Genomic DNA, 6000 nt, shown 5'->3' on the forward strand with positions numbered 1-6000 from the left:
AATGCAAAAGGCTCGTACCTGGCAGCAAATTCAAGTAGAGTACAAGCCCAATTGGCAGCAGCATGTTAACAAAACCACTACACAAGTTAAAAATGTCGTAACCAACCCGGTGCGAGAAGAGTGTCAGCACAACAATTCTTGTTTCAGTTGTGGGCAAACCGGACATTATGCCAGGAAGTGTCCCAAGAATGGCAAGACTAATGCTCCATTCAGGCCACAAGTCAACTTTATGGGAACATACCATGTCCAGGAGAACATCACCGGGCAAGTCCATCACCTCTCCGCAGACGAAGCCCAAGAGAACCCTGAAGTCATCATTGGTATGTTTTCTGTTCATAGCATACCTGCCATAATTTTATTTGACTCTGGGGCTTCCCACTCTTTTATTTCGTGAAGTTTTGTTGCCCAAAACAAATTTCCTTGTTCGGTGTTGAGCAAGAATATGCTGGTACAATCCCCGGGATCTTTGCTCAGAAGCAATCTGGTCTGCCGTAATCTGGAAATCAATATCAACGGAGTCCGTTTTCCAACTTCCTTGATAGACATTGAGTCTGTTAAGTTGGACATTATTTTGGGGATGAATTGGTTAAACCAATATCAAGTATGCATTAATTGCGCGGCCCGAGAAGTCACCTTGACAAGTCAAGAGGGACAGACTACAGAATTCTATGCCCGCAGGAGTATACCCAAGAAAGAAATGGTCTTCACCACTGTGGCTGGTGAATTGGAATTAATTCCTATGGTCAGTGAGTTTCCCGGTGTATTCCCAGAAGAACTGCCAGGCATGCTGCCAGACCGAGAGCTTGAGTTTGCAATAGATCTTGTGCCCGGAACCGCACCGTTACACAAGAAATATTATCGGATGCCTTCGTGAGAATTAGTGGAGCTAAAGAAAGAGCTTGATGAGATGATCCAGAAAGGTTATATCCGTCATAGTTCTTCACCATGGGGATCACTTGCTATATTCGTGGATAAGAAAGATGGTAGTCTCCGTATGTGTGTGGATTGCAGTCAGCTGAATGATGTCACCATCAAAAACAAATATCTGCTGCCCAGGATTGATGACTTATTTGATCAGCTCAGCGGGGCAAAAGTGTTCTCCAAAATTGATGTAACGACAGGATACCACCAACTCAAGATTAAAATGGAAGATATTCCTAAGACCGCGTTCACTACTCGGTACGGTCTTTATGAATATACCGTTATGTCCTTCGGCCTTACCAATGCCCCTGCTTTCTTCATGCATATGATGAATAAAGTATTCATGGATTTCCTTGATAAATTTGTGGTAGTTTTCATCGATGATATTCTCATATACTCAAAAAGTAAAGAAGAGCACAAAGGACACCTCAGAGCTATCCTGCAAAGACTCCGTGACCATCAACTGTACGCCAAATTTAGTAAATGCGAGTACTGTCCACAGAAGGTATAGCCATAGATCCAAGCAAGGTAAAGGACGTACTTGATTGGTTGGCACCCGTGACAGTATCTCAAATCGGGAGTTTCCTTGGATTAGTTGGATACTATCGTTGTTTCATTGAAGGTTTCTCTAAGATCGCCAAGCCAATGACAGAGCTTCTCAAGAAAGATAAGAAATTTGAATGGACTGAGGATTGCAAGAAAAGTTTCAATGAGCTGAAAACCAGACTGACAACAACACCTGTGTTGACTCTTCCATACATCTACCGCAACTTTGATGTATACTGTGACGCTTCCCGGCAAGGTCTTGGATGCGTACTTATGCAAGATGGCATGGTGGTAGCATATGCATCTCGACAACTGCGACCCCACAAAGGGAACTATCCTACTCATGATCTGGAATTGGCCGCAGTGGTTCATGCTCTAAAAATTTAGAGACACTATCTCATTGGAAAAAGGTGCCAAATATTTACCGAGCACAAAAGTCTCAAGTACATATTCACTCAGCCAGATTTGAATCTCCGCCAACGAGAATGGCTTGAGTTAGTCAAGGACTATGATCTTGGAATTAATTAACACCCGGGTAAGGCCAACGTGGTTGCCGATGCACTCAGCAGAAAGCCTGTCAGTCTAAATACCATGATGGAATCCTTGCCTCCCAAACTCCAAGAAGAGATTGTTCAGCTCAATCTGGTCATAGTTGAAGCTGGTCTTGCTAATATTATGGAAGTTACTCCTACCCTCGAGGATGAGATCCGCAAGGCCCAGCCGAATGACCCAGTCCTACAAAAACATGCCAGACGTATGTTAGCAGAACAGACCCCAGACTTTTCTAAGGATTAGCAAGGTACACTACGATTTCGTGGAAGGATTTGTGTACCAAGGCAAGAAGATTTAAGGAAGAGAATATTGTCCGAAGCACACGAATCTTTGTATTCTATTCACCTTGGAGGTACTAAAATGTACGAAGACCTTCGACAAATATTCTGGTGGGATGGGATGAAGAAAGACATTGCCTATTTTGTGGCCTGTTGCGACATATGCAACAAAGTAAAGGCAGAACACCAGAAACTAGCCGGACTCCTCCAACCGTTGCCCGTTCCACAATGGAAGTGGGATGATGTCTGCATGGATTTTATCACAGGGCTACCGAAAACTCAGAGAGGCAATGACGCAGTATGGGTCATAGTGGACACTTTAACCAAGGTAGCTCATTTTATTCCCATCAGAACCACATACCGTGCCGATCAGCTCGCACAATTGTATGTGTCCAGAATAGTCAGTCTACATGGGGTACCTCGAACAATCACTTCCGACTGGGGGTCCCTATTTACCTACGCTTTCTGGTCCCGTCTCCATCAAGCTTTGGGAACAGCACTAAAATATAGTACCGCTTATCATCCTCAGACCGATGGACAGACTAGGCGGATAAACCAAATACTTGAAGATGTGCTTTGAGCATGTGCCTTGGCCCAAGGGCCTAAATGGGAAGATTGTCTGTCGTATGCCGAGTTCTCCTACAACAACAATTTCCAGGCCAGTTTAAAGATGTCACCTTATGAGGCTCTGTATGGCCGTAAGTGCCGCACCCCGTTGAATTGGTCTCAAACCGGAGATAGCCGCATTTTTGGAATAGATCTCATGATGGAAGCCGAAGCGCAAGTCAGGGAAATCCGAGACCGATTGCGATTAGCCAAATCCCGACAAACGAGTTACTATGATGCAAAGCACCAACAGGTCAGTTTTGAACCCGGAGAACATGTATACCTCCGAGTCACTCCTATAAAGGGAGTAAAAAGGTTTCAGACTCGCAGAAAATTGTCACCCAGGTTTATTGGTCCGTTCCCAGTTATGTCCAGAGTGGGTACTGTTGCATATCAGTTGGAACTGCCCCCAGAATTGTCAGAAGTGCACAGTGTGTTCCATGTCTCCCAGTTGAGACGATGTATATCACCGCCCGAGAAAAGACTGCTATGACAAAAATAGAGTTGGATAAGGATTTGACGTATGAAGAGAGACCGTTCAGAATTTTGGATGAGATGGAAAGGGTCACTCATAGTAAGATGAGAAAATTTTACAAGGTTCAGCAGAAGCACCACACAGAGGCGGAAGCAACTTGGGAACAAGAAGAGTTTCTAAAGAAAAACTATCCAGAATTGTATTCCCGAGCAACCAAATCTCGAGGACGAGATTCATCCTAAGTGGGGGAGGTTTGTGACAGCCTGGTTTTTGCTCTCTTTTATTTTCTGATTTTTTATTTGGTTTTGGTTTGAATTTGTAGTTCTGAATCACTTCAGTTGGACTTAAACACTTGGGCATCACCTTGATTTTCACCCAAGTGACTAATTTCTCTCTCTAGCCATCATTACTTCTGTGGTCAACCTCAAAATAATATTATGAATATTTTTCCTAAATGAAAAATATTCATTTTCTACTCCAAAACCCTAACCAGCCACATGTGTTCCAAAGCAACCCAATTTTTCTTGACGTTCTCCATCGATTGGTTAGGCCGCCACCTGTGGCGAAGAAGAGGAAGGGGGACGCGATGACTCCGTCTGGGGCAGGCTCATCTACCGCGGCCGCTCCTTCATTCGTGGGGAGGGGAGGCGACGGTGTTCGCACCTCCCCTGCCCGGTCATCCTCGCAAGGCCTGGAGGAGCGCCCTGGTGGGGGGCCAGCCCCCATGGCCCTGCTGGCTCTGGAGGTGCCGATGCCTGACGCTGCTGCTGAGGTACCCAAGGCTCAGGAGCCCCCAGTCTCCCGAGCCATGGTTACGCTGCCGCCGCCTCCTCCTGCGCTGCTGGTTCCGGGTTCTTCTGCCTCCTCCAATGTCTTGGACCGCGCCCTTTCCGAGGTGCTCCAGCTGTGAGAAGACCTCCAGGGCACCGACTCCCATCTGGTAGTCGGGCGCCTGGAGCTGGTCGCCGGCTGGCTTCATTCTGACGCCTCTGTCCAAGCAGCGCTAGGGCGGTCCACGACAGCCTCTGAGAAGGAGAAGCAGGCTGCCACCCAAGCGCAGCCACTCAGGAGGCGACGCTAAAGGATGTCGCGGTCGCCCAGGACTGCTGCAAGGCACTAGAGGCCAAGCTACAGGGTTTGCGTGACGAGCACTCCAAAGAAGCTCGTGACCGCCAGGCGAAGGAGGAGTGGATGAAGGCTCGGGAGGACACCGTCAGGGACCGCGACACCAAGCTGATGCGGCTGGCGGAGGCGCAGACCGCTGAGCACGGCCGGCTGGAGACGCTGGAGCAGAAGGTGAGGGCGGAGAAGGCCGAGCTGGACGCCAAGGTGAAGGTCCTGGCCGAGGACCGCGTAGCCTTCACACTCCTTGAGGAGAGGTCTCGCGTGGCGCTAAAGACTCTTTATGAGAAGGGCCTGGAGAAGCCGCTGGTTACCGACAAGGATGGCCCTGCCCAGCTGCTTCCTTACTTGGTCGAGGTGCTTGAGGAAGTCGTGAGCGGCGTCGGCCCCATGGCAGAGGTAGAAGCTCGCGTCCTTTCTTCCGCAGCACTGACGCGTGTCTTCAGCCACCTCCACCTTCATGACCCTGACGCCGATCTTGACAAGCTGCTGGAGCCTGTGGACAGCGAGCCCTTCGCTGCTGCTGCTGAAGCTGTGAAGAGCCAGGTGGAGGCCTTGCTGGGGGAAGTTTCGTGCCTTCGCTCCTGCACCCACGACAGGCGGTGCTGCTGATCCTGCAGCCCCAAGTGGCGCTACCACAGGGGTGGAGTGTCTGGCGGGTGACGGCGATGTCCAAGGTTGACGGCTTATTTCCTGCTTAATTCCTGCAACATGCACCATGCCTCGTGAAGGCGTTTAAACTTACGTCTGGTATTGTGAAGACAATTATGGTTTGTAATATTTGCTCCGGGATTTGCTTCGAGATTTTGCGGTCTCCTTCCTATTTTCTTTATGTTTTATGTCGGCAGAGCCCAGCCCCGCGCATACCTTAGCCGCCGTTGGCCCCGACCGGATCACCGGGACGGGACCAAGGAGTGAGGAGCTACATGACAAGTTAGGCTCCTGAGTCACGATGCTCAGGAGTCTCCCTTGACACGCAAACAACAAATAGGGAGGGGATGTAGGAGTAGATCTGGCGTTCTACGTCGGCAGAGCCCGGCCCGCGCATACCTCAACCGCCATTAGCCCTGACCGGATCACCAGGACGGGACTAAGGAGTGAGGGGCTGCGTGACCAGTTAGGCTCCTGAGTCGCGATGCTCAGGAGTCCCCCTTGATGTTCAAACGATCTTCATACCTTGGCTCCGCTCGGGGAGGGGCGCGCGACAACCAGGTCCAGGGGACCTAGCTGGGTGGCGTACGCTCGGGCGTGACTCGGGCGCAGCCCTCTGTGTCCAGCCCCCTCACGCGACGCTCCCGAGGGGAGGTGTTGCGATGAGGCCAGACACTGAGCTCTGGGCTCCCTGAGGTTGATACGGCAATGGACCACCCTCAGTTGTTTATCACTAGCGCGGAGCAAAGCACTTCCATATGTGTACGGGCATAGCCGCTCCTCGGCAGTGTCTTCAGCCAACACTGAGCATGGTGCTTCCACTGGTGCATGGGAGGGGGCCCCTCTGGG

This window comes from Triticum aestivum, chromosome 5B, assembly GCF_018294505.1.
Source record: "Triticum aestivum cultivar Chinese Spring chromosome 5B, IWGSC CS RefSeq v2.1, whole genome shotgun sequence".
Classification (NCBI taxonomy): domain Eukaryota; kingdom Viridiplantae; phylum Streptophyta; class Magnoliopsida; order Poales; family Poaceae; genus Triticum; species Triticum aestivum.